Genomic DNA, 27,990 nt, shown 5'->3' with positions numbered 1-27,990 from the left:
CCCCAAAAAGCTAGAATTCCTCCCCAAGTCAGGATAAGTTCCTTTAAATGATGGAATAATAACGTAGATTACCTCTTTTTAGATGGGTTGGCTGTTTGCATCTTGAGTTTTCATGTGTTATAGAACCATGCTAGCCTGTTTATTTAGATGTGGTAGAAATCTACAGTGAAACACCATTAAGGTTGTTTCTACCTTTCATCACAGTTTATTTTGAATACCTGTTTTTTTATTTTAATATATATTTCTAGAACTGGTGTTGATTTAATTTTGCATTAGCATTTCTGCCAGTGTTAAGAAAATTGGCTCTCTTGGGCAAGCTCTTCAACATTAACAAGACAAATTATATGACCATGCCAGAGGTAACTCAAAACCTAAGTAGTTTATTCTGATAAGGAACCAATCTGAGGTGGAAAAAGTTACTTTAAAGCTCAACTTCTGTGGAAGTAATGTTTTAAGGAAGTGTTGTTAAATCTGACTGAACAGGGATTTTGGCCTTCTAGCTGGAATTCCCTGTTGATCTGTTTATTTAATTCAGTGAAAATCTTATTAGGGGAATATTAGCTTAAACTTTTTTTCACTTGTGCTCTACTATCTCTGTAAATCTTTGAGCATGCCCATATATTGAAACTATTGCTGTTTAACTATTCTAAATAAAAGGACAAAGGAGAGAGAGATTTCTTCTTGAGAGATCTTGAAAGTATTTGAGTCCGAAGAGCTGGAACAGAAAATAGGTCAAAGGGGTCACATAGGGCTCCTGTTAAAGCATCATCAATATGAATTAGACTATCACTAAAAATAAAACTGCTATACATATTTTTGAGGTAGCTTAATTCACCTGGATGTTGCTTTAAAAAGAGTCAGGTTTTAAGACAGAAAATGATATAAGAAACAAAATGAATTAGTTTCGGTTGGAAGGGGGAGGAGAAAGGAAATCCGAGAATCCAAGAATCAGGCCAAGCAGATAATCTTTTTTCTTTTTTTTCAGATGGGCCAGACCTTGTGACTCAAAAAACGAATGGAGCTTTTCAGGCTCTGGGACCTGTCTGGTCATTCAAACCTTCCACTTTGAAAAATGCTGCTTTAGTTCAAGTGGTAAGCTCTGTCAGCAGGGCTGTCTTCCTATTTTGAACAGAATGATGGACCTCTAAATTTAATTCAAGTACTTGCACTTGTATGAAAAAGACCTTGACTAATGTTACAATGTTTTGAAGCAATCTTAACATTGAGTAAGTGATTTAAGGATCTTGGTTTAGTTATTGGTTAGCTATTTTTAGAACTTTCTCTGTCCTATCTTTATTGATTCAAAGTGTCATTAAAATTCTGAGTCTATAAAAAAATTGTCTGTGGAAGATTTAAGAATTCTTCTCTCTGGAAAAATATCCTGGTAAGTTCATCCCAGCCTCTCATACCCGGATCCCTCCTTCACTTTAGAGAATAGACTGAAATTGCTCAAGTGAAGTTTCAACTTCTAAGCCGAGAAAGAGCTTTGAAGTTTTATTATGTTCACACTACAATCAAAGTAGAAATACTTGCTGGAATTTCTTGGTAAGTATTTTTGAATCTTTCTAAACTAGAAATCCATATTTGGAAAAGTAAGGTGGGGGGGAGGCAGAAATTCTCCTTCCAGTGTTTATAAGCCAAAAATATTTTAAATTAAAGCAGACTTTAAGTTTTGATGGCAAGTGTTTATTGAAATAATAGTAAGAAATGTAATCTAAGGAAACATCATTATATCAAAAAAAAGCAATTGTTAGTCTACTGTCATGCAAATCTGAAATAATCCAGGGAAGTAACCATGAAGACCAAGCATTGCAGAGATTTTGCAGAAAATAATTAAACAAGTGCAAGATACACATATATAGTAAAGAAGGAGGACAATGAGGAATCTAATGTCAATCTAATACTCTTGGAATAACTTTGACCATATGTTAAAAATGGCAAATGTTTTCATAGTGACAGGCAGAGATCAGCAACAAACTCTTCTTTTCAATATTATTATTTAATGGAAGTGAGGCCATTTAAAGGGAAAGGCATATTTGCATAACAATTAGCTTGTTAATAATATAGGTAGCAAATGAACCTAGTAACTTAGTGTTTGATAAACTCAAAGACCAAAGCTACTGGGAAAAGATTCATTATTAGTTAAATTTAATGAGAAAACTAGACAATTAAAGAAATTAGATTAACACCTTAGTTTTTATACCAAGATCAACTGTAAATGAATATGAGAAATAAAATGTTGAATCATAAACATTTTAGAAGGAAAAAAGGAGCAATTATTCTTCAAATCTTTAGATGGAATTTTAGAACTATTTTTTTTTCTTTTACTTTGCTAAACAGAAATATCCTTGAATAGGGCAGACCAAAAACAAAATAAGAAAATGATAAATTGCAATGAAGATGAAATAAGAAAATACCTGACTTCTCTTGAAATATGCAAGGTAGCATTGACTACATTAAAATTACTCAAAAGGGGGTGACTAGGTGGTACAGTGGATAGAGCACCAGGCCTGGAGTTAGGAGTACCTGAGTTCAAATCTGGACTCACACACTTAATAATTACCTAGCTGTGTGGCCTTGGGCAAGCCACTTAACCCCATTGCCTTACAAAAACCTAAAAAATAAAAACAAAAAAAATACTCAAAAGCATGAGATCAAGGAGACATTACCAGCAGTCTTTGAAAGATCATGAATATCTCACCAGTCTAGCCTTCTTTCTTAAGGTCTCAGACAATGAGGCCATCCCTTCTCACTGCATGTATCAAATATAATTTGCTACTTATCTTGATTTTTTTCACTTCCTGTCACCTTTGGAAATTTATCTTTAGATCATCACTTTCCCCTTCCTCATTTTAATTTCCATTTATCCACAAGCTCTTTCCTTATTTCTGGAATATGATCCTATAGCATTCTTTTCCTTAAAATAAAATAAACAAAGTCCCATCATACATCTAATGAATCTCCTCTGCCTCAAGTTAGTATTTTATATTTTTTTTCCATATTTCATTACCAAAATCCTATGAGTCACACAACTTTCTCCATCAAAGCTTTTGACTAAATTTCTCAATTAAAACTTTGCTCTCCAATATTACCAATAGTCTTTGCTAAATATGATGACATTTTTTTTTCAGTTCCTTTATAGCGTCCTATGTAGTCTTTGAAACTGTTGGCCAATTTTTCTTGCTAGACATAATATATGTGAAGAGGTGATGGATAGTGGAGACACTCTCAGATTCTTGTGAGACATTTCTCTTTCTTGATTCTCCTGCAATTCATCTGCTTCTTCTTAGTATCATTTGCTGTATCATCATTCATGCTCACCATCATCAGACATCTCCTATATTTGGTTATATCTCGTTCCTTACTAGGATTACTCATCTTCTCTCTTCAATATTTGTGATATCAAAGATTCAACTCCCATTTGTTTAACTGTAATTTCCATCAATACAACTCCAACAGCTAGATAGATATAAAGGTATAACAAATTATTAAAAGAATAAATTATTTAAATGAATTTGTTAAATATGCATTGTATATAATAGCACCATGCTAAACAAAAGATCTCTAAAACAATGACATTAGTTTCTCACTTGATTTCTAGTTTTGCATTGCCAATTGTCTTTTGAAGATTTTTAATTTAATGTATTATAGACATCTTAAATTCAAGTATATAAAATAGAACATTTTATCTTTATTTCCAAACTCTCCTCTTGTAAGTGTACTATTTCTCTTATAATTCCTCTAAATGCCAAGGCTTATAATTTTTGAGTCATAATTTATTCTTTCCCTTCCCTCATATCTCTTTATCAAATGAATTTCCAATTCTTATCAGTTCTATCCACAATACCTCTTATAATTGTCTAGTTGAACATTTTTCACTATCATTTAGGTCTACATTATGTGATACTAGTATTATTGCTTTTCTTGCATCTGAACACTCTCCATTTCTAAACCATTCTTCTTACAGTTATCTGAGTGATATTGCTTAGTCACAGATCTGAATACCTCACCACTCCCTTAATCAAGGAATTCTAATGTCTTTTTATTTTTTCTAGGGGGAAAAAACACTCTGTTTAGAATATAAAGCCCATTCCCCCTCTCCTTTTTCTTTCTCCCATTACATTTCCCTTTTTTCTATTGACTCCATTTTTACACCATATTTTATCTTCAAATTCAGCTTTCTCCTGTGCTTCAACTATAAAATCTCCCTCTACCTGCTCTATTAACTGAGAAGGTTCATATGAGTATTATTAGTATCATTTTTCTATGCAGGAATACATGCAATTCATCATCAATACTCATATTTCCCCCTTCTCCAATCTCTATGCTTCACCCGAATCCTGTATCTGAAGATCAAACCTTCTGTTCAGCTCTGGCAATTCCAACAGTAACATTTGAAATTCCCCTGGTTCATTGAAAGTCCATCTTTTCCCCTGGAAGAGGTCATTAATGTAAAAAAACAGATTATTTGTATTTGTAGAATATAAAGCCCAGTACAATATTTTATTAAAATTATAAGTGTAGTGTATATTTATATTGTTTTATGTTAAAGTATGTTCTTACATTATAAAATATATTACATTGTATTAGAATATATATTATTTTGCTGTATTAGAAAATATATTACATTTACATACTCTGCAGTACATACATTTAAACTTAATTGTTGTGCCTCTTCCCACACAGGATATTACATCTCTAATCTTTGAGACTTATCATATGATGTTGCTCAACTCTAACCCTTTCCCACACTCAGAAAGCATTACTTACCTCTGCCTTGCAATGTAGTTCTGTCTTTCTTCAAAGTCTGGTCAATCCCAGGACATTAGACGTAGCCTAATAAATTCAGTTGATCATGTACAGTGCCCATCTCATAACTTACCCTCTCAAATTGCTTGGCATATAATCTATATTTATTATGAGTATATGTGGTTTGTGTGTGTGTGTTGCTTCTTCTAATTAAAGGTGAGATCTTTGAAGTCTGGAACTCTTTGCTTTTGATTTTGTATACCCAGAATCAAAATAGTACCTGTTATATAGTAGAAATAGAATTCATTTTTTTAAAATTCATTTGGTAAACATTTAATAAGAAAAGTGTCACAGATCTGAAGCACAAATTTCCTAATAGTTTTTTAAATAAGAAGAAAATGGTTTCTACCAAGTATAGGACACTGACCTTGACTATGATTCTCAATAGAATACTAGAATATAATTGTATATTACATGACAAAGACAATAGTTATCACAAAGAACAAAATTTATCAGGAGGTCTTACCTCTCTAACTTCATTTCCTTTTCAGACAGGGTCACTAAATTAGAAGATATATCAAGGGAATGGTATAGATAATGTTTGCTGGAATTTTAGCACAGCATTTGGCAAAGTCTCTCATGCTGTCATTGTAGATAAGATGCAGAAATGTGGACTAGATAATATTATAGCCATGGTAAGAAAAAAGAAACACTTCTTCCACAGAAAATAAATAGGAGAGAATAAGATGGTTTAATATACAAGGACATTTGAACAAAATATTTCTGACTAGCAGTGAGGGTCCACTTGAGGTCACAATAGCACAAATTGGTAGTAAATCGAATCATCTTTTTCTTGACTTCCTCTAGCAACATCTGACAGCAGGGGAGGACAAGTACAGAAAAGTAGATTATGTGAGTTTTCCACGACTGGAGCTTTGGATGGCAGAACTTATAGAAGGTCAAATAGGTGAGGAATTCTAGGGTGAAAATGATAGCATTGTAGAAATGATTTAAACTAGGCAACTAGGCAGGATGATTGAGAAAAGGAATAATGAATTGGGCAAGTAGGGAGAACTCAAAGGACTAGAGCTCTTACTAAACAGGAAAATAAGAATCACCAGTAGTAAGAGATTAAAGTATGGCTATTAAAGAGGTTGCATCCTGTCAAAAACTTTATCATGGAAATACATGTTATAAATACTAAAACAACAGCAACAATAGCAAAGCCATTTAGAAATAGAATTGGGAATTCTGATATTTTATTGACTATGAAATTTTGACGATTCATTTTTTTTACTGTGATCCCACATGTTTTGAGTTCATAGGAACATAGTCATTTTATATAAAATTTCAATTTTAATGAAATGGTTTAATAATCCTTAATTTAATTTTTTCAATTTATTACATCCTTACAATTGTAAATCAAAAAGTTTGAGAATATTATATGTTCTTCTAAAAGGGAAAATAACCTCTGTTGCATGGATATATTATGGTTTTCAATGGTACTTCATAATCTTATATGTAAAAATGAAAGTTTCTGGGAATCATAATTCAATTAATTTGAAGAATTCCATTTGATCTTATAAAAATTAAAGAGGTATTTTACTCTTTGGATTACAAACCATGATTCAAATCAGCCCAGGTATAAATCCACAGTAGTTAATTTATTTTTAATTTTAGATACTGATGAAAGATAACATGTTAAATTTTAAATGCAAACCTATCTTCAATGTCATTGAACTAGTAAAGTTCTAGATCTGAAGGAACAGATAACTGAAACACATCTTTTAAACATAACTACTGTGTTTATTGATAATACAACAAGAGAAATGATGAGGCATGTATTTATTTCATTATAGAACAGCCTGATTTTAGAGACTTATTTTTACCTTGAAAAGACTTTGGTGGTTCTAGGGGAATAATCAGAAATGCCAACTAAATATGAGTGACAACAGTCAAAAAAGTGGAACAATGTTTTATACTTAGAAGGAAAAAAAATTAGAACCTTTTTGAAATCCAGATTAGGGACCCTCTTAAACATACTAATCCATAGTAAGCTAAATAAATATTTACATAGTTAATGGATAAATTTCTTTGACTCTCATAGATAGATATTTCAACCAAAAGCATTCTTGATATTCTCCATTAATTACAAAGGCTTCACTGAAAATTCTATTTTTATACACTCTTTCCTAGTCTGACCTTACTAGTTTCATATTTTCATATTTCATTGTATGTAATAAATAAAATATTTTCTGAGTCTCCTCAAATTCAAATAAAGTAACTATGACCTCCAAGTTGTTCTCCTCCATAATAGTTATTCTCTTCATTTTTTCCTTATATGATGTAGTTTTCAGATACTTTGCCATCCTATTCATCTGCTTCTGGATGTAATCTTTTTTCTTACAGGAAGAAAAAAGATGAAGTTTGAGAGTGAGAGATGTCCTATAAGAAAGAGAGATAAATTTAAAATACAGAGATAATGAAGGACTCAAAAGTAGAGACTGTTTCTAGTTTCATATTTTACAACTTTAGCAGAAAATTAAGCAGCAGTGTTCACATATTTGCATGCTGATTCTAAAAGTATGATCTAGTATAATTAAAGCACTTTTCAAAAACTTTTGAGAGACATAGTATTTTTATTCTCAGGAAGTTTATAAGTTTATGAGAAGAGTTAAAAATATAAAAAATATTAATATGATACAAACTAAAGAATAATAAATCCAAAAAATATATAATTTGATTTGATAAGAGACAAGTGATTTCTAGAGACACTTTCAAGAAAAGCTTCTTTTGCTGATGTTTGAAGGATAAAAATGTTTTCAAAATTGTTTCAAATCTTTTCTTCAACATGATGAATAAAGAAAATTTCCTTTTTAAAAATAAATATTTTATTTATTCTTCCAACTATGCGCACTGGTAGTTTTCACCAATAATTTTTTTTGCCAGCCTTTGAATTTTACAATTTTTCTCCTTTCCATCCCTTCCCTCCCCCTGCGCCTGACAGGAAGCAATTTGACATAGGCTGCATTTGTAACTATGCTAAATATAAATCAAAATTGAATGTTTTGAGAGAGAAGAATCATATCCAAAAGGAAAAAAAGAATACATTAGAGATAACAAATATGCATAATATATAATAAATAAGACAACTTTTAAAAATTGAAGATAATAAATTTTAGTCTTCATTTAAACTCCACAGTCCCTTCTCTGGATAAGGATCATATCACAAGTCACTTAAAATTTCATTTCATTATTGAACTAAAGGGATGAATATGTTTATCATAGTTGATCACCCAGTGTTGTTGGTGGTGTTTAATGTTCTTCTGATTCTGCTCATTTCATTCAGCATCAATTCATATAAGTCTTTCCAGGGTTTTCTGAAATCCTTTCCCACATGATTCTTTTTTAATATAATAACAGTGTTAGGGGCAGCTAGGTGGGCAGTGGATAGAGCACCGGCCCTGGAATCAGGAGGACCTGAGTTCAAATTCAGCCTCAGACACTTAATAATTACCTGTGTAAACTTGGAAAAGTCACTTAAGTCCAATGTCTTGCAAAAGAATTTTTTTTAAAAAGGAAAAATGTTCTGTCACACACACAGACACACAGACACACACATCACAGACACACACACACACACACATACAATATATATATATATATATATATATATATATATATATATATGTATATATAGCACAATTAGTTTAACTACTTCCCAGTTCTTTGCCACTACAAAAAGATGTGCTATGAATAGTTTTGTTAAATAGGATTTTTACCCTTTTTCATGATCTCTTCAGGATAATGCTAGAACAAAGAGTATATGCATTTTTATTGCTTTTTGGGCATAATTCCAAATTGCTTTCAAGAAAGGTTGGATCAGTTCACAACTCCACTAATGATTTATTAGTGTCCCAGTCTTCCTACATCCTCTACAATTTGATTAGATGATTGTCTTTCTTTACCTGTTGTTGTATTTAGTTGCAGAAAATGAAGCAATACTATTATTATTTTGAATTACTATACTCTTTGCTATTGAGAACATCTTGTTGGTTTTTCCCTTTCTCCTCCAGAGCTTCCAACTGATAAAAGTGCATTACTTTAAAATTCTAGTTTAAAGAATTTATTATTTTTGAATTTAAGGTTCCCTGCTGAAAATAAATAGTCTGTGAAAAAATTGATAAAAAAGAATATATATATATATATATATATATATATATATATATATATATATATATATCTTCTTCTCAGCAGTACATGGTACCTACACAAAAGATTACCATGTATTAGGGTATAAAAACCTCACAATAAAATGAAGAAAAGCAGAAATAATAAATGCATCATTTTCAGATCATGATGCAATGAAGATCATAAATAAATAAAAAATAGATTAATAAAAATAGATAAGTAGATACAGACTAAAATTAATTGGAAACTAAATAATTTAATTTAGAAGAATGAGTCTATCAAAATAAATCATCAAAATAAGTAATAACTTAATCCAAGACAATGACAATAATGAGACAATATACCAAAACACATGGGCCACAGTTAACACAAATGTTTATGTATAAAATTAACTTGACTGTTTGCCACAAAGGGGATGGAGGTAGGAAGGGAGGAGGGAAGGAAATTTTGTAATTTAAAAATATTCATATTCATATGGATGAATGTTGAAAACCCTTCATAACATGTATTTGTAAAAATAAAATATCCATTATAAAAAAAGAAAAAATGCTCAGGGTCAAATGAATTCAGTAGTGGATTCTATCAAGTTATTTTAAAATTTTATTTATTTATTTACTTTTGTATTAATTTTTAAATTTTCCTTAATTCATTTACCATTACTAAAATATTCTTGTGTAAGAGTAAACATAATACCTCTTCCCCCACAAAAATATAGTAAAATACAGAAATAAAGTAAAAGAGAAAAAAAATGTGTTTCATTCTGTGTTCTGACACCATTAGCTCTGTCTCGGGTGGATCAAACACTTTATCACAAGTACATCATAGAAGTTACCTCCATATTTTTCCACAGTTGCTATTGCTGATTGTAATTGCCTCCATCCATTCCTCCCCATAACCATCTTTTATATTTTTCTCTCTCCTTTCACTCTGTCCTTCAAAAATGTGCTGTTGGGCAGCCCAGTGACACATTGCATAGAGCACCCAAGCCCACATCCCACACCAGAGCTGAAGCAATCACCCAGCCCCATGGTCTCAAACAGGCCACCCAATCCCATCACCTTGAAAGAAGTAAAAAAAAAAGAAAATGTATTATATATGACTATCCTCTCCTATTGATCTGACCTCTCCTCTATTACTCACAACCCCCCACCTCTCCCCCATCCCCTTCTTCCCTTTTTCTTCTAGATGTCTATACGCTATTGAATGTGTGTGTATGCTGTTTCTCTCTGAGCCATTTCCTATGAGAATAAAGGCTCCCTCATTCCCCATTGCCTTCCCTCCTTCCATACCATTGCCAAAGATATATGAAACATCTTTTAATGAAATATCTTAGCCTATTCTACCTCTCCTTTCTCTTACTCCCAGAACATTTCCTTTTCACTTATTGACTCAATTTTTACTATATATTATATCTTCAAATTCAGCTCTATCCTGTGCCTCATCTACAAAAGCTCTTTCTAACTGCTCTATTAAACATGAAGATTTATATGAGTATTATCAGTATGATCTTTCCATGCAGGAATACATGAATTTCATCATCATTCTGTCCCTCATAACTTATCCTTCTTGTATACCCTCTCTATGCTTCACCTGAGTCCTGTATTTGAAAGTCAAACTTTCTGGTCAGCTCTGGTCATTTCTACAATAACATGAAATTCCCCTGTTTCATTGAAAGTCATCTTTTCCTCTGAAAAAGGATGTTCAGTTTTTCTGGGTAGTTGATTCTTGGCTGCATTCCAAGCTCTTTTGGCCTCTGGAATATTATATTCCAAGCACTATGAGCCCTTAATATAGATGCTGTTGAGTCCTGGGTAATCCTGACTGCATCTCTATGATATTTGAATTATGTTCTTCTGGCTGATTGTTATATTTTCTCTTTGACTTGGGAGTTCTGGAACTTGACTAATATTCCTGGGTTTTTTTCCTTTTGATCTCCTTCTGGGGGCGATTGGTGGATTCTCTCAATTTCTATTTTACCCTCTGCTTCTAAGATATCAGGGCAATTTTCCTGTAGAAATTCTTTAAAAATAAGGCCAAGGCTCTTTTCCTGATCATGACTTTCAGGTAGCCCAATAATTTTTAAATTATCTTTTCTGGATCTGTTTTACAGGTCAGTTTTTTTTTTCAATGAGATATTTCACATTTCCTTCGAGTTTTGCAATCTTTTGGTGTTGAATTATGATCTGGAGTCCTCACAAAGTCATCAGTTTCCTTTAGCTCCATTCTACATCTGAAGGATTTGTTATCCTCAGAGAAGTTTCTTATCTCCATTTCCATCTGTCCAATTCTGCTTTTTAAAGCATTCTTCACTTCAATAACTTTTTGAATTGTTTTATCCATTTAATTTAAGCTGATTTTAACATGTTATTTTCTTCAGCATTTTTTTGTATCTCCTTGACTAAGCTGCTGACTTCATTTTCATGTTTTTCTGCCTCTCTCTCATTTCTTTTCCCAAATTTTCTTCTACCTCCCTCACTTGATTTTCAAAATCTTTATATTGAGCTCTATCATAGCCTGAGCCCAACTTCTATATTTCTTGGAGTCTTTAGGAGCAGAAGCTTGGTCTTTCTCATCTTCAGATTGAGTAATTTGATCCTCCATGGGACCAAAGTAATTGTCTATGACCCGGTTCCTTTTTTTCTCTTTACTCATTTTCCCCAGCTTGTGCCTGGTTTTGGGGTGCTTCCTGAGTTTTTGAGTGTTATTGGGACACCCCTGAAATGACCTCAGTATGGGAGGTTCTGAGTACTCCACTACTCTGTTGAATGACCACTAGTGTACCCCTCTGCCCCAGGGCTGTGGGGAGTGGGCCCTGCTCTATGTGGGGGGGGCAGCCTGAGATCAAGGTCTGAATATGGTTAAATCACAACAGTCCTGTCCTAGGGACAGAGGACAGACATTGTCAACCTCCCTCTACAACCTTTACCTTTCATGAGCTGAGCACTCAGGGCACAGCTGCCCAGAGGCTCCTGCTAGGCCACTCTATTGACTTTCTTCAATTTCCTGGGATCTGGGATGAGCTGAGTGCTATGACTATGCTAAGTGGGGCCAGACTGACCATGGATTTAGGGCTCTCTGGCAGATGTCTTACTGCTGAGCTTCCAAGTTGTGCCTAGTGCTCCCTGGGGTGCAGGTCAGGAAACAGCTTCTGCTGCCAGGAGCCTGATCTCCCATGCAACCTGGGGCTGTTTCTAAGAGGTTGAAACACCTTCTCTCTGGTGTGCTGCTGCCCCCTCCAATCCCGTGGAACAGAGCCTTCCCATTATTTTCCAGGTTACCTTGGGCTGGAGAGTTTTTAAAGAATAATTAATTACAATTATATATAAAATGTTTTTAAAAAATAGTCCTTCTACAGCACCAATACAGTGCTGAAAACTAAGAATCAAAACAGACAATGAAAATTATAGACTGATATTCTTAATGAATATTGGTGCAAATATTTTAGATTAAAAATAGCAAAGCAATTACATTAAGATATCACTAGGAAAATACATTATGATAATGGAGGATTCCTACCAGAAATGCAGGATTGGTTCTATATAAGTAAAATTATCATTTTGTCCATATAAATAACAAAACTAACAGAAATAATAAATATTTCAGTAGACTGTGAAAAGCCTTTGGACAAAATACAGTGTCCATTCCTATTAAAGGACTAGAGATCATAAGAATAAATGGAAGTTTTTCTTCAGGTTTTTGTTATCTGATATTATTTTAAATGTGATTTGTCTTTCTAACTCTTGATAGTTTATCATGTCAGAAATATATAGAAATGCTGAGGATTTACAAGGGTTTATTTTAAATCCTGTGATTTTGCTAAAATTGCTGCTTATTTCTAATAGATTTTAGATGCCATTTTAGGGTTCCCTAGGTATATCATCATATCTTCTGCAAAGAGTAAGTATTGTTTCTCCATTACTGATTCTTATTCTTTCAGTTTCCTTTTCTTCTCATGGCTAAAGCTAACATTTTTTTTTCTTTATTTTTGCAAGGCAATGGGGTAAAGTGACTTGCCCAAGGTCATATAGTTAAGTCATTATTAAGTGTCTGAGGCTGTATTTGAACTCTGATCCTCCTAACTCCAGGGCTGGTGCTCTATCCACTATGCCACCTAGGTTCCCCAAAACTAACATTTCTAAAACAATATTGAATAATAGTGGTGATAATGGACATCCTTGTTTCATGCCTGATCTTTTTGGGAAAGTTTCTAGCTTCTCCTCATTATATATACTGCCTATTGGTGTTTTCAGATAGATAATGCTTACCATTTTAAGCAACATTCCATTTATTCCTATGCTGTCTAGTGTTTTTAGTAGGAATGAGTACTGTATTTTATCAAAAGATTTTTCATCATATATAGAGATAATCATCTGATTTCTGTTATGTTTGTTATTGTTATTCATATGGTCAATTATGCTGACAGTTTTCCTGTTTTTGCAGGAAATAGGGTGAAAAGACTGGTCTAAGGTCTCACAGCTAGATAATTATTAAATGTCTGAGACTGAATTTGACTCCAGTGTTGGTGCTCTATCCACTGGATCACCTAGCTACCCCTCTGATAGCTTTCCTAATATTAATCCAACCCTGTATTATTGGTATAAATCATGCTTGATCATAATTTATTATCTTAGTGATAGCATGATGTAATAACATTCCTAATATATTATTTGAAGTTTTCACATCCATATTCATTGGTTAAATTGGCCTATTATTTTCTTTTTCTAGTTTGACTCTTCTTGGTTTAGGTATCAGTCCCATATAAGAAACAGAATATTTGGCAGAGTTCCTTCTTCATTTAATTTTCAAATAGTTTATATGGAATTGGAAACAATATTTAGTAGAATTGACTTGTGCATCCATTTGGTCCTGGAGATTTTTTCTTAGGGAGTTCATTGATCACTTGTGGAATTTCTTTTTCTGAGATAGGATTATTTAAATACCTAATTCCCTCTTCTTTTACCCTGGGTAATTTATATTTTTGTAAATAGTTATCCATTTCATATAGATTGTCAAATTTATCAGCAATTTATGAAAAGAGAAGAGATAGAGATTATTATAATAAAGAAACTGGATAATGTTGATTACATTAAATTAAGGTGTTGCAAAAACAATGTCATGGCAACCAAGAATAAAAGGAACTGTAGTAAGTTTTGAAACAATTTTTACAACTAGTGTTTCTGACAAAAGATTCATTTCTAATACATAGAGAAAAAAACTGAGTCAAATTTAAAAAATAAACAAATTGATAAATGGTCAAAAATATGGAAAAGTAATTCTCAGATGAAGGAATCAAAACTATCTACAGTCATTAAAATCATTATTGATTAGTGAAATGCAAATTAAATTATCTCTGAAGCATCACCTCACACCTCTCAGATTGTTCAGTGTGACTGGAATGGAAAATGAGCAATGTTAAAGGGGATGTGGGAAGACTGCATTTGTTCGTGAAGCTGGGAACTAAACCAATCTTTCCTGAGAGCAGTTCAGAATTATGCACAAGGGGCAATAAAATGTGCATACCCTTTGATGCAGCAATATCACTACTGGGTCTGTATTCTGTAGAGATCATGAAAAAGGGTAAATACCCTAAATATACAGAAATATTCATAGCAACTCTTTTTTAATTTTGGGGGGTTCATTTATTTCATATTATTACAATAATCTTGATGTAAGAGTAAACATAAACCATCCTCCCCATCCCAGAAAAAGATGAGAAACCTCAAGAACAATGAGAGAGAAAAAAGTGTACTTCAGTCTATATTCAGATTCCAACGACTCTGATTCTGGAATTAGTTTACTTCTTTATCATAAGTCCACCAAAGAAGATGCTTCATTATTTTTCCCATAGTTGCTATTACTAGCTGTATTTCCCTCCACTTCATTCCTTCCCACTCTCATTTATTCTATTCTCTCTACCTTTTCATCCTGTCACTGTTCAAAAGTCTACTGCATCTAAGTACACTCTCCCAAGATCTTCCCTTTCTTCTATCACCTATCCCCCCTCTTCCCTCCCCCATTACCCCTTATCCCATCCCTTTCTTCTCATTTTTCTCTAAGGTAAGATAAATTTCTCTACAGTATTAAGTGTGTATTTTATTTCCTCTCTGAGCCATCTCTGGTGAAAATGAAGGCTCACTCATCCCCCACCTTGCTTTCTCCCATTACACACCATTGAGAAAACTTTTTCTTGACTTTGGTGTGAAATATCTTAGCCCCTTCTTCCTCTCCTTTCTCTTCCTCTCAGTACCTTCCTTTATCACCCATTGACTCCATCTTTTTACTATATTATACCATTATATTCAGCTCCTTCTTGTGCCTTGTCTATATATTCTCCTTTAACTGCTCTTATAAATGAGAAGGTTTATATGAGTTATCAGCATCTTCTTCCCATGCAGTAATACAAACAGTTCAAAATCATTACGTTCCTTCTCATCCACCCCCTCTATGAATCATGTGAGTCCTATACTTGTAGATCAAACTTTCTATTCAGCTCTGTTTGTTTCAATAGGAAAGTCTGAAAATCCCTTGTTTCATTGAAAGTTCATCTTTTTCCCTGAATGAGGATGTTCAGTTTTGCTGGGTGGTTGATACTCAGTTGCAAACCAGAATCTTTTGTCTTCTCAAATATCATATTACAAGCCCTGTGAGCCCTTAAAGCAGATGCTGCCAGCTCCTGTGTAATCCTGACTATATAGACATGGTAGTAGAATTGTTTGATTCTGGAAACTTTTAGTATTTTCTCTTTGATTTGGGAGTTTTGGAGTTTGGCTATAATATTCCTAGAAGTTTTTTTTTCAGGATTTTTTCAGGATGTGATAGGTGAATTCCCTCAATTTCTATAGTACCTTCTGCTTCTAGGATCTAAAGGCAATTTTGCTATATTATTTCTTGAAATATTAATTATTGGCTCTTTTCCTGTTCATGACTTTTAGGTAGCTCAATAAATTTTCAATTATCTCTTCTGGATCTGTTTTCAAGGTGGGTTGTTTTTCCAATGATATATTTCACATTTTCTTCTAATTTTTTTGGAATAGTTATATTTCTTCCTGAGTTCTCACAAAGTCATCAGGTTCCTTTAGTTCCATTCTGCATTTGAAGGAGTCATTTTCTTCAGAGAGCTTTTTTATTTCCTTTTCCAGCTGGCCAATTCTTCTTTTTAAGGCATTTGTCTCCTGATTTGTGTTTTTGTGTTTTCCATTTAGCTTAAAATGGTTTTTCAGTATTTTTTGTATTTCTTTCACTAATCTGCTTATTTGGTTTTCATGATTTATCTGCATTGCTCTCATTTCTCCTCCCAGTTTTTTTCTCTACCTCCCTTGTTTTTCAAAGTCTTTTTTTGATTCATCCATAGCCTGAGCCCATTTTTCTATTTTTCTTGCAGGTTTTGGGTACAGAAGCTTCAATTTTGTCATCTTCTGAATCTTCAATGGAACCAAATTAATTTTCTATGGTCAGATTCTTCTTTTTTGTTGTTTGCTCATTTTTTTCAGCCTATTACTGATTTATTACACTTCCAATACTTTGAGATGTTTTGGGGTCAACCAACAAGGACCTTAATTCCTCCAAGGTCTTATGAGAGGCTCTGACTGCTCTCTTACTCATGCTTTGGTATGTGGATGACCATAGACACTACTCTCTGCCCTGGAGCTGTGAGGAGAGTCCCTGCTCAGCTGTGTTAGTATGGAAGCTCAAACTGCAACCTAGATTTGGGTGTGGGCAAATGGCTGAGTCCTGACCCAGGGAAAGTAGAAGAACCTCTCCCGCCTCCCCACCCTTGCCCCTTACTGTCTGTGGCATTAGTGGTGCTGACTGGCTTCCCTGATTTCTTCTGCAAGTTCTCACCCCAGGGCTGCCCTTAGTCCAGGGCTCTCTCCACACTCACTCTGATTCTGATGTGGCAGAGTTCTCTCACCACCTCTTCAAGATGTTCCTAGGGACCCAGGCACCCCCAGGTATCTATGTACTCTGATAGCTGCAGCTGTGGCTATGGCTGTGGCAGCTGCTGCTGTTCCTGCAATCACAGTGACTTTTTCCAACCCTCCAGTCCAATGAAATAGACCTTTCCCGTGGAACTTCTAAGTTGTCTTGGACTGGGAAATTGTATCCTCAGTCTTTCTATGGGTTCTGCCCCTATAAATTTTGGCTAGAGTCATAATTTGATGACTTCTGGAGATTTTTGGGGGGAACAAGTTTCTGAAATTTCCTGCCTCCATGCCACTATCTCGCCCAGTCCACTCATAGCAACTCTTTATGTAGTGACAAAGAATTGAAAATTGAGGGAATGTCCATCAATTAGGACATGACTAAACAAATTGTGATATATTTATGGGTTGGAAGACTCTTTTTTACAAGAAATAATGAGGGACAGGATTTCAGAAAAGATTTGCATGAATTTTTGCTGAGTGAGTTGAGCAGAACCAAAAGAACATCATGCACATAAACAATATGGGGTCATGATCAACCATGATAGGCTTGTTCAGTTATTCAGCACAATAATCCAAGAATAAAAGACTTGTGATGGAAAATATCATCCATTTCCAGAGAAGAATCTGTGGAGTTTGAGTAAAGACCAAAGCCTATTATCTTTAATTTTTAAAAGATGTCTTTTGCATCTTTTTTTCTTTCTAATGTTTTCTTTCTTCCATTTGGATATCATTTTCTCACAACATGATCAATATTGATTTAAGTTAAGTATGGTTCTAAAAATAAAGCTTATATCAGATTACTTTCTATGGGGAAGGGGGGGAGGGAAGGGATGGAGGGAGAAAAAATGTACAACTCAAAATCTTGTAAAAATTATCGTTAAAAACACCATTGCATGTAGTTGGAAAAATCAATCAATCAATTTTTTTAAATGTTGCCTGTGGCAATGAGAAAAAAAGAAATTGAGGAATTCAGAATAGACAAGGAGGGAACAAAATGCTCACTCTTTGCAGATGGAAAAAGAAAGATGCTTTGCTTAGAGAATCTTAGAAAATCAACTTAAAATCTATTTGCAACTATTTGCAACTTCTGCAGATTTATGGGATATAAAATGAATCCACATGAAACAATATCATTTCTATATATTACCAACAAAGCACAGCAGCAAGAGATAAAAAAGGAATTTCCATTGCAAATAACTGTAAGAAGCATAAAATACCTGACAAGACAAACTCAGAAATTATGAAAACACAAACACTTTTCACACAAATATAATCAGATCTAAATAATTGAGCAAATATCAAGTGCTCATGATTAGACTGAGTTAATATAATATAAATGGTAATTCTACCTATATTATATTGCTGATTCTGTGTCATATCAATTAAACTACCAAAAATTTACTTTATTGAGCTAGAAAGATAGTAACAAAATTCATCTGAAGGAGAAAGAGTTAAAAAATATCAAGGGAATTACTGAAAAAAATTCAAAAGAAGGTGACCTAGCCAGGTGAGATATAAAATTATATGATAAAGCAGCAATTATCAAAACTGTTTGATACTGGCTAAGAAAGAGTGGTGTTTCAGTGGAATAGAATAGATACAAACAAAACAATTATAAATGACTATATCAATTTACTATTTGATAAGTCCAAAGACTCTAACTTATGGCATATGAATTGACTGTTAAGTAAAATCTTTTGGTAAGGGTCAGCTGGGTGGCACAATGGATTGAGTATTAGTCCAGGAGTCAGGAGGACATGAATTCAAAAGTGATGTCAAACACTTAATATTTACATAGGGCAAGTCAATTAACCACATTGACTTGCAAAAAAACAAAAAAAAATCATCTGGAAAAACTACAAAATATTATGGCAGAAAGTAGGCATAGACCAACATCTCAAACATTTTACCATAATAAGATTGAAATTAGTATAGGATTTAGATATAAATGGGTTATGAAAATTCAGGAGAGCAAGTAATAGCTTTATCTGTCATATCTATGGAGAGAGGAGCTATGTATGGTAAAAAAATGAAATAGAAGACATTATAAAAATTAAAATGGATAATTCTGATTACATTAAACTAAAAAAAGTTTTTGCCCAAATAAAAGCAATGCCATCAGATTAAAAAGAATTCAATAAACTGGAAAACAATGTTTACAACCAGTGGTTCTGATAAAGGACTCATTTCTAAAATAGAGAACTGAATCAAAATTATTAGAATACAAATCATTCTCTAATTGATAAATAGTCAAATGATATGAACAGACAGTTCTCAGGTGAAGAAACTGATGCTTTCTAAAATCTTGAAAACATGCTCTAGATTATTATTGATCAGAGAAATTCGTTTTAAAACAACTATGAAGTACCAACTCACCTATCAGATTGCTCAATATGAATAAAAAGGAAAATCATCAATGCTGGAGGGGATGTGGGAAATCTGGGGCATTAATGCATTGTGGGCCAAATTGTGAAGTGAGTCTAACTTTCTAGAGAGCAACTTGTAACTATACCCAAAAGATGAATACCCTTTGATCCAGCAATAACACTACTAGGTTTTGTTTTTTTTTTTTATCTCAAAGACATTAAAAAGAAGGGTAAAAAAAACCTACATGTACAACAATATTGAAGATATGTCCATCAATTTTGAAGTCTGAACAAATTGTGGTGTGTGAATATGATAGAGTACTATTGTTCTCTAAGAAATCTTGAGGGGTGGGACTTCATATACACCTGAAAAGACTTGCATGAACTGAAGCAGAGTGAAGTGAGACAGAACCAGAACTGTGTAATGATCAACTATGATATACTTGGTCATTTCAGTGGTCCAAGAACCAAAGGCAATTTTAAAGGACTTATGGTGAAAAATATTATCTGCATACAGAGAAGGATTCTGAATTCTGGATGCAAACTAAAGTTAATAGCTTTCAATTTCTATGATTTGCTTTGTATTTCATAGTTTTTTTCATCTCGTGCTCTTTTTCTTCCTTTTTTGTTCAGGTTCTTCTTTTACAAAATGGTAAATATGGAAATATGGTTATGTACATATAACTTAAATTAAAGGGCTATGGGAGAGAAGAGAGGGCAGAAAAAGTGTGAAATTCAAAACCTTATAAAATGATTTTTGAAAACTATCTTTACATGTATTGAAAAATTAAATAAAAATTTTAAAAATCATTCAAAAGTATGTTTATGAAATTTTTCTTGCAAATACACAAATCTGTATATAACTTACAATAGTGATATAAACATTATCATTTATAATACCTCCAGAAAAATTTTGTGTATGTGAGTTCCAAATTAATTTAAATTAATTCAAGTGCTTCAAACACACTATCTATGTGTATACATACATGCATTACTTATACACATATATAAGCATATTGAATCCTACCAAAAAATTCATGTGAGTATATATATATATATATATATATATATATATATATATATATAATGTACTTGTATATTTTAATAAATTAATCTTCATGGAATATATTTAAATATCTCAAATTAATGCTAGGGCTATTGGTGCAGTGAAATTTAATAATCTGACCTCCATTGTGCCATAAATTTATTTTGTTTATTTTTTTAAATTAAATTAAATTTTTTAAATTTCATGTTTGAGGTTTTTAATGTTCAGTGAGATTAATTATCTTATATTCTAACTGCTTATGCTAATTCAATCAGCAAAATGTATGGGCTGTAATATTCAAATAATTCTTACCTGGGGGGCATAGGAAGTGTCTCTTACATAGCCCTTTTTTTCCTGGTTGGAGATAGAAAAGCTAAAGAAGTGAACTCCAGATAAAGAACATGGGAGCCCCAGGAGAGAATATTAGGAGGTGATTTGCTCCTGATAATTTTAATTCTAATTGTTTCCATCAGTAAATGAAAAGGGATTGCAAAACTCATTCTTAATCATGAACTAAGATGGATAATGGCATCTAGTGAGCTAGTTACTGTTTTCAGACCTATTTGCTTCCTCTCTGTCCTACAGAATCCTGTGTTAGCTTTAAAGTCTTTTAAAATAATGGCTATGTGTTTGACCTTCTCAGACCTCTATTAAATACTTAGCTTTTGTAAAGGACCTTAGAGGCTCTGCAATCTAAACTCACACCCTTCTACAAGATGCCTGAAAAATGATCATTTAACCTCTGATTCTTTATGTCCAATGACAAGAAGCTAACTGTATTTCATATTAGCCCATTTATTTGTTGGATAGTACTAAGCAGTTGAAAATTCTTCATTTAATGATGAATAATATCTACCTGTATAGATTCTACTCACTGGTTTTTAGTTTCTGATCTGAAGCATAATGGGCTAAGTTCACACTCTCTTTCATGTGACAATATTTCAAAGTATTTAAAGTCAGATACCATGCCCTTCTAAATCTTTTATTTTATACACTATGTCCAAATCTTTCAACTGTTCTTCATATGATATAGTTTCTAATCACTTTGTCATATAAACACTGGTATTCCTTACTTTCAGTCTAATGATTTGCCTGCTGTTTCACATACTTCTTGACCCAAATGCCATGATTATATTTAAATAGGAAAAGTTCAAACTTTTTCTTGGATATGTGCAATATTCTTTTAACAGATTGTATCTAATGATGAATATTATGACTGATATTTATGTAACAACTTCTTTCCCCAACTGTGTGTCAAGGCACCCTGGAGTCCCATATTGAACTCACAGAATTGTCTAAGTTTTTAACATTCGTTGAACACCAAACAAACTAGGAATTAGTTAGTTGTTTTTAAACATTAAATCATTCTTCATACCTTTAGATGAATTTCTTGACAATTTGAAACATTTTTATTTATTTGTAATTCATCTACACCAGAAACATATCAAAAAAAATTTATGACATCATATTCTGGCAAGGTTATGTTTTGGACAGTTGCTGAAATAAAAAGAAAGTATCAAATGGAAGTTAATGTATGATTAAGCTATGGCATATTCCTATTCATTTTTATCTTATGAGAAGTTTTGTATTATTATAACTTTTCAAGACTCTCTTGAACCTTGACTTTGTTGTTCAAAAACTGTTGTTGACAATATAGCCCACAATTATCACTTCTAAACACATTGAATTCAGTACTTATATGTTCTCTTTTGTTTTCCTCTAAAAATCTATACTATAAATCAGTTTTTCAAAAAAATGAGTCAAACCATATAATCCCCTCTTCAGAACTTTCAATTATATTAAACACATATCACGGTCCTATGCAATATATTTTAAATTTATCATTGCTTTCTGTTTCCCCGCTATTTTCCTACATAAAACTTATTCTCCAAGAATGCTGTACTCTTCTCTCTCTCTCTCTCTCTCTCTCTCTCTTTGTGAGGAAAAGGGGTTAAGTGATTTCTTCATGGTCACAAAGATACTAAGCATAAAATAGCTGAATCTGAACTCAAAGCCTCCTGATTCCAGGACTGGTGCTCTATGCATTGTATCACCCAGATGCCCTGACTCCTTCTAATTCCTTCTAATGCATCCTATTCCTTCTAACTGAAATCAAAGAGAGAACTTAGTAGTCTTTTCCAAATGGAGAAGTTCAACTTATCCAAACTGGGTATACAAATCTTTATTGATTACTAATACCTTCCTGATTTGCATAAGTTGTTTATTTCTCCAATAGAGAACTCTTTTCCACACAATTCCTTATTTGTATCCCTGGAAACTATGAGGGGGAAAAAGCCTTTTACTTATTCTTAAGAATTACCTACTAATTTTACTAACTGATCCAACCATTCTGTAGAGCAATTTGAAACTATGCCCAAATGAAAATGTGTATACCCTTGGATCCAGACCTGGGATATACCAGGTCTATATCTCAAAATATCATAAAAAAGGGAAAAGAATCCACATGTACCTATTGTTCTGTAAGTAATTATAAATGATCGAACTTTAAAGAAGCACAGAAAGACTTGCATGAACTGATGCTGAGTGAAGTGAGCAGAGCCAAGAGAACATTGTTCACATTAACAACAGCACTGTTATATGATTATGATGGACGAAGTTCTCAGAAGATCAAGAAAAATACTCAAAGACCTGTTAGGGAAAATACCATTCATATTAAGAGAAAAAACTTTGAATGAAGAGCAAAGCATATTTTTTTAAAAAACTGATTGTATGTTTTTTCTTGCTTATTAATGTTTTCCCGTAGTTCTAATTTCACAATAGAAATAATATAGAAATATGTTAAACACAATTGTACATGGATATCTTTTACCAGATTTTTTGTCACCATCAGGAGGGAGGAGGAAAGGGAGGATGATAGAAAAATGTGGAACTCATATACTTGGCAATGCATGGATATTGAAAATTACCTTTTCATGCAATTGGAAAAATTAAATTAAATAAAAAAAGAATTATATTCTGGAGGATGTGGGGAAAGTGGGATATTAATGCACTACTGATGGAATTGTGAACTGATCCAAGCACTCTGGAGAGCAATTTGAAATTATGACCAAAGGACAATAAAACTTTGCATATACTTTGATTCAGCAATACTGCTACTAGATCTGTGTCCTGAAGAGGGAAAAAAGGGAAAATGATCCACATGTTCAGAAATAGTTATATCAGCTTGTTTTGGAGTGTCAAAGAATTGGAAAATTAGGGGATGTTCATCGATTGGGGAATGGTTGAACAATTTATGTTATATGCATATGATAGAGAACTATTGTTCTGTAAGAAATCATAAGTGGGAAGACCAGAAAAGTCTGGAGAGACTTGCATGAACTGATGTTGAGTGAAATGAACAGAATCAGGATATTATGCATGTTATGATCAACTATTTTGAATTGAACTCCTCTTAGCAATTCAGTATCCAAGGACAATGCTAAAATAGATGATCAAAAATGCAGTGTACATTAAGAAAAAAAAATTGAAGTCCTTATGCAGAACAAAGCATGCTATTTTCATTTCTGAAAACATAATTTTTTATTATAGAAAATGAATCATTTAAAAAAAACTAAACCATTCCCCAATTGACAAATGATCAAAGGACATAGAAAGGCAATTTACAGATGAGGAAATCAAAGCTATCCATAGTCATATGAAAAATTGGTCCAAATTATTACTGATTGGATAAGCATCCCTGAGGTATTACTTCATGCTTCTCAGATTGGCCAATATGACCAGAAAGGACAATGCTAAATGTTTGAAGGGATGTGGGAAATCTGGGACACTAATACCTTGTTGGTGGAGCTGTGAACTCATCTAACCTTTCTGGAGAGCAGTTTGGAATTATGCCCAAAGGATAATAAAAATGTGCATATCCTTTTTTCCAGGAATACCACTACTGGATCTATACTCTGAAGAGATCATGCAAAAGGGTAAGAACATCACTTGTACAAAAATATTCATAGCAACCCTGTTTATGGTAGCAAAGAATTGGAAATTGAGTGAACACCCACCAATTGGGGAATAGCTGAAAAAATTGTGTTATATGCATGATATGAAACACTGTTGTTCTATTGTTCTATTAGAAACCATGAGGAATGGAACAAAAGAGAAGACTGGAGAGACTTGCATAGACTGATGCTGAGTGAGATGAACAGAAACCTAATATTGTACACTGTAACAGCAACATGGGGATGATGATTAACTTTAATGGACTTGCTCATTGCATCAATGCAATCATCAGGGATAATTTTTAGAGTACCTGCTACAGAAAAAAACCATCTATATCCAGAGAAAGAACTGTGGGGCTTAAAGAAAGACCAAAATCTATTAATTTCAACTTTTTTTTTAAAAAAAAGTATCATATGTACTACATAATTTTGTTACCTCTAATATTTTATTTTCTCCTCAAGGATATGATTTATCTTTCAACATATTCAATTTTGATCAATGCATACCATGGAAACAATGTAAAGATTAACAGACTGTCTTCTGTGGGGGGGTAGGAGGAAGGAAAGGAGGGTGGGAGAAAATTGCAAAAATTATAGGTAGAAACTACTATTGTATAAAATTGGAAAGCAAATAAAATATTATTAAAATGATTTCCCTTTAGTTTTGATTCTTCTTTCATAATAGGATTAACATGGAAATAATGTTAAGCATGATTATACATGCATAGCCTATATTAAATTACTCACTGTCCTGTAGAGAGGTGAGGAAAGCGAGGGAGGCAGAAAGCTTTGGAACTTGCTTTTTGCTTACAAAAAGATGAATAATGAAAGTTATCTGCTTGCAAATGAAAAAATGAAATAGCATTAAAAAGAATTATTCTCCTATCAACTAGGTTAGTATTTACTCTCTCAGCAAATAAAATTCAAAATTTTTATAGTATTTCATTATTTTCAAGTATCATTCCCACTACTTTGCTTTGAAGCAAATAAAGAAAATGTAATCCTCATTTCAGAGATGAGGAAACTGAGACTGATTAAAAAAATGACTACACATTAGTGACACAACTAGAAACTGTATAATATAAGATACTAATCTAATTCATCTGATTCAAGAAAGTATCACTTTTTCTACTAGACAGGAAAAACCTATTTCTCTCCCTGCTTACAAGTTCACCCAAATAAATTGTACATGTACATTTTAGTACTCAAATAGAGTAATTATTATTTCATTCAGATAGTCTTGGTTACTGTTAAGGATAAGTTCTTTCATATGAATCATCTCTCAACCAGGATGAACTGAAGTCCTCTGTACTCTGTTTTCTTTATGAGTTGATTACAGTGATTTTAATAACAAAAACAGTGGTAATACTAATATGGCAAACTAGTAATGAGCATTTCTAACCACATAGTTCTTCACCCAGACTATACTTTGAAGCCTTGCCTTTGATTAAATCTGGAAGAGAATCCAGTGTCAGCTTAATTTTCAAAAACCCAGGGTTACTTTCACATTGCATTGAGGTACTGACATAGAACTAAGGAGATCCATTTAAGCTGCCTTTAAGTTTATTCATGTTAGTTCCCATTGATTAAGTTTTAAATATTTGTGCTTGAAATATAACCCAAATGATATATTATATATAAGACATTAAAATCATATCCCCATTATTATAATTAATCAAGAAGACCTCAACATACATAAAATAATTTATCTGCTTGTATAGGCATTAACTCAACTGAACTTTCTGCACAGTCGTTTTCCCTGGCTATGAAATAGAGCAGATGGCAGGATTTTACTTATCAGGGTGATGGCACTGACATGAAGAATTAGATGGTTGAAGTGGTGAACTTGTTATTACCACTAGGGGTTTAAGGAGTTTGGGTTTTGACTGATGTTATGGAATATGCCACCTGCTTAGATAGAAGTTAAAACCTGTCCTTGGAATCAGATATATCTAGCATTTTCTTTCCAGAAAATGTAATCAGTTTTGCAAAATGATTGATGCTTCAACATTAAAATGGATTGATCTTGTGTATATATACTTGTATTTGTCATGTCACAAAGCATCAGTACAACATGGCCCATAGCTAAAACAAGTTATTTTTTATTTTCTCTCTGTAAATGAGGTTGCAACAATTATGTTTGATGTATCAAATCACTTTTTGTTAAAAGAAGATATCAAATATACAAATGGTATGAAGGATACTCACAACTTATTTGCATATGCTTTTTATTTTAATATAATTTTAAAGAAAATTTAAATTGAAATATTACAGAAAGAGAAAGATTTCTCAGGAGGACAGAAATCTCAGAGGTTAAGAAAAGGCAAACATGGTTACAAACAATCATTAAGTCTTTACTTGTAGTCTTCTATTGATGAGGAACCCATTACCTCTCCACCTGTTCATTTTATTCTGTTTTGTACAACCCCAAAAGGGAGTTTTATTCCCTGAATGGATTATTCTCTCCTCCTATTGCTCCTTTTTGTTGTCTGATATCAAAAATATGACTAATATTTTCCTATGTGATCAGTTTCCGATTGGAAAAGAGCTTTTTCCCCCCATTCTCACCCCCAAGCTAAAAGTCTCCATCTCTTCCAAATGGTTCTTATGTGAAAAAATGTTCAAACCTGACTCTTAAAGTGATATATTCCTAAAATGCATAGCACAATTCCTGATACATGGTTAGCATTTAATAAAGGATTTTTCCCTTCTGTTTTCCCCTCCTAATTTCTATATATACTCCTCTAAATGATATTAAGCTAATATTTGTAAAGTCCTAGTATAATGCCTATCATATAGTAGCATTATAAAAATGCTTATTCCCACCCTTCCTCTCCACTAGAAGTGCTTCAATTCATCAACATCTGAGGATCAAATATGTTCCTAGTTAGTTTCTACTATAGATGAGTATAACAAGAACAGTATAGAGAGCTAGAATATTCTTTGTTCTGCTTCTATTAATCTAAACTGAGTTCTTGTTATCTTTTCTGGTTATAAAGTGACACCATTGCCTCCTGTGGAATTTAATCCATTAAAAACTTCAGGATTTTTCTTCTTTTAATATGTTGCTTAGACATATTTCCTCATATGATAAGTATACAGATAGTTTAGAACCTGTCTGGAGGATCTTTTATTTGACCAGATTAAATCTCATTTGATTTAGCCGAATATATTATCCTTGCAGGGTCCTGCCTGGGCCAAACAATGGATTTCTATTACTCCTTTTATTCCAGCATATTAATAATATTTTATTCTTATTATTATCAGTATTTTTACAGATGAGTCCTTTAAAAATAGTTTCAAATATTTATGGCTCTTTTTCAATAAATCCTACTCTTCCAGGACATTCTTTGAGTGCTTCTTCTGTTAGTTCCTTCCTTCAAAATAGACATTAATATAGACTTCTAATTCAGTCAATTCTCATTCTTTTTTTTATTTTTCTCTTTTTTTCATTTAATAGGAAGAACTAAGACAAAGACTAGGAAGAATTTCTAAATTACTATATAATTTTTTTCCTTTGGGCTTCCAATAAAGAGAAAAAAACACCAAAATATTTGAAAGGGAAAGTAAACATATTTACATGGATTGAGTGAGTTAAAACTATTTGAAAATTATTAATTATGTTACATTACTAATAATTCTCTTCAGACAAATGATGTTATTACATTTGTGTGATCATAGGAGAATTTTGATAAAGTAGTAAATGATACATAAAAGCACTACTTTCAAATGTCCAGAATATTTTTTTTCTTATTGTTCCA

The 27,990-nt window shown here is 32.8% G+C and overlaps 1 long non-coding RNA gene across 1 annotated transcript; it reads left to right on the top strand.

Moving 5' to 3' along the window:
* The first annotated feature begins 1,344 nt into the window (after positions 1-1,344).
* On the top strand, positions 1,345-24,770 carry LOC141491788 (uncharacterized). Its single transcript, XR_012469759.1, has 3 exons — positions 1,345-1,545; positions 24,167-24,211; positions 24,365-24,770. It is a non-coding gene; the product is annotated as an uncharacterized LOC141491788 (long non-coding RNA).
* The last annotated feature ends 3,220 nt before the right edge of the window (positions 24,771-27,990 follow it).

The sequence above is a fragment of the Macrotis lagotis genome, chromosome 6 (assembly GCF_037893015.1).
Source record: "Macrotis lagotis isolate mMagLag1 chromosome 6, bilby.v1.9.chrom.fasta, whole genome shotgun sequence".
NCBI lineage: Eukaryota > Metazoa > Chordata > Mammalia > Peramelemorphia > Peramelidae > Macrotis > Macrotis lagotis.
This window is presented reverse-complemented; position numbering and strand designations above follow the sequence as displayed.